This window comes from Nematolebias whitei, chromosome 19, assembly GCF_014905685.2.
Source record: "Nematolebias whitei isolate Nwh7 chromosome 19, NemWhi1, whole genome shotgun sequence".
NCBI lineage: Eukaryota > Metazoa > Chordata > Actinopteri > Cyprinodontiformes > Rivulidae > Nematolebias > Nematolebias whitei.
The window spans coordinates 14,031,351-14,033,864 of NC_056516.1; positions in this window are offsets into that span (position 1 = coordinate 14,031,351).

The window sequence follows — 2,514 nt, forward strand, 5'->3', positions numbered from 1 at the left end:
TGACCTTTGACAGATGCTACACCTAGTTAAGGCAACACCTGCGTCCAAAATCCCACTCTAAAGTTTTGATATCACTTCTAAAATCATGTAGTTTGCTTTTCTAAGAACGGCACATTATACTACGCCTGTCATGATAAACAATAAATCAATTAACTATAGCATGGTAAATGAAAACTATCAACCATTTTCATTTATCGGCTTTGTTTCTTCGTCTCTCTCTTTCTACTGAAGACACTGGATGACAAAAGGCTCAACTCCGGTGCTCTTCACTGACCCCTCCCTTTCTCTTTGAAATCCGTTGTAACCGTCCAAAATCACGTTTTTGGATCATTAAAAACAGCTAAGCTGAGAAGCTAAGCTAACAGGCAGACGTCGAGGAAAAAACCTTCATCTTGTCCCTTTTCTTAAGAGATACGCTGCTCACTCCCTCACTATCCATCATTTGGCTCAGTCATACTGCCACCCAGTGGTCAAAAAAAGGTATTACACACAAAAATTAACCAACATTTCTTCTTAAATTTGACAATAATTACTAATTGTCAAATTTCCAACAATATCGTTTATCGCAATAATTTCTGAGACAATTAATCGCCCAGCAAAATTTGTTATCGTGACTGGCATTATACTCTTTAAGCTTTTATACAGCAATCTGTAGCAATGGCTCAGACAAGCAAGGACCTCGTGAAACATTGACCTTGGAGCTGAGGTGATGAAAAGCACACGTGACAACCTAGTGAATGAAAAATGTTAAGGCATCTGGAGATCAGAAGTTACGTGTGGGACAAAAGAAAGTTTACCGATGTAGCGACATATCGTGACCCACCTTTCAACGAGCGTTAAGAAAAAACCTTTAAGGTACCGTTTATACTATAGTTTTCCTTCAGAGTCAGTGTGTATCAAACGTTTCATTTCAAAATAAAAGACACAGTGACTGGCAGTTTTAAAATGTTTATTAAAAAATGAAATAGAAAAAAATATATTTACATAAAAATGTTCAAAACAAACAAACACCAAAAAAGGAAAAAAAAATACACAAAACGTTAGGCAGCGGTTCCCTCTGGTCACCGGCAGCTGAGTGTCCATTCTGAGGGCCGCCGTTCACACGAACCAGTCAGGATAGTGGGAGGGCTGCCATCTTGAAACGGCAGCCACTGGTTTAAACCCCCCGCAACAGGGTGCTCATATTACATCGCATCTACAAAATCTCAGCGATCCAAAGTGACGGTCCATGTTCCTTTGTTGTGCACCAGTCTGAACCAGTGACTCGAGACGTTCAGTTAGCCGGTGAGAGAAAGGACACATGGACACGAGGCAGCGTTGGACCACTGAAATGTACAGATTTTAATCCATAGACACTCAATTTACTGCATGTAAGATTTTGCTGTAGAGACGCAGGCAACTCTAACCCATCGAAACAACTTCCTTCACCGATTTCAAGTCTCCCGTTGTTACAGGGTCGAGACAAACGGGTTGGACTTCAGGGAAAGGACAGGGGACACAAGTCCATCAATGAAATCCACCTTACATGTACTTTAAGGGAGGGTTGTATATCGCGGAGCATTTAATGCACCATCTTGATTGGCTCCGATTGGAAAATATTAATTTACAGGAAAAAAAAACGAGACGAGTCCATCATTAGATTTTTTCTCCCACTTGTGGCTGAAGTGTTAGTTTGGTGGTGGGGGGGGGGGGGGGGGGGGGCAGCTTGCTTTGGTTCAGATCCTTAAACTCTTCATCTGAGACTGAACAGACAGATTTTTTATTGACAGATCAGAGTTGCCATGCTTCCTCAGGGAAAAAATTAAAAGCTTAAATAGTGATGAAGGAATTAAAAACTTGTAGTTGGGCTCTTTGTGAAGTGCCCCCACCCCACCCCCCAGTGCAAGTCGCACTCTGGGAGCAGCCAACGATAAATGTTCAGGTGTCTGATTAAAAAGCCGTGGTAGCTTTGCTCACACGCACGTTACCACATCACACACTACACCCACCAACCACCGGCACAATCACCCCCCCTCCCCAAATTCTTTATACTGTACTGATCCATTTAGAAAACTAGACTTTGAAACACGTCAGGGCATTCATATAAAGCACAAAAGGGATCGGGGAGGTGGTGGTGTGTGTGTGTGTAGGGGGGGGGGGGGATGTGTTGGGTCTTAGTTTGTAACTTTACTCCAGTCCAACAAAAAATGTTCAGACTACGGAAAACGGCCCCCAAAGTGGAAACTACAAGCGCTGACACGATGATCCATTTGCATAGTAGTAACACCAGCATGTGTTCTGGTCGAGTCTCAGCCTTCGACACTCCCAGTGTGTGTGTGTGTGTGTGTGTGTGTGTGTGTGTGTGTGTGTGTGTGTGTGTGTGTGTGTTTATGACTCCAGGAAAACGCCACACACACTAAGCACACACAACGAAGGGCATTGCAAACAATGAGCGGAAGTACCTGGCAATCAAATATAAACAAGGTTCCCGAATGGAATCAAAATATAATCCACTTCATCAGGGTCCTTGCCCCC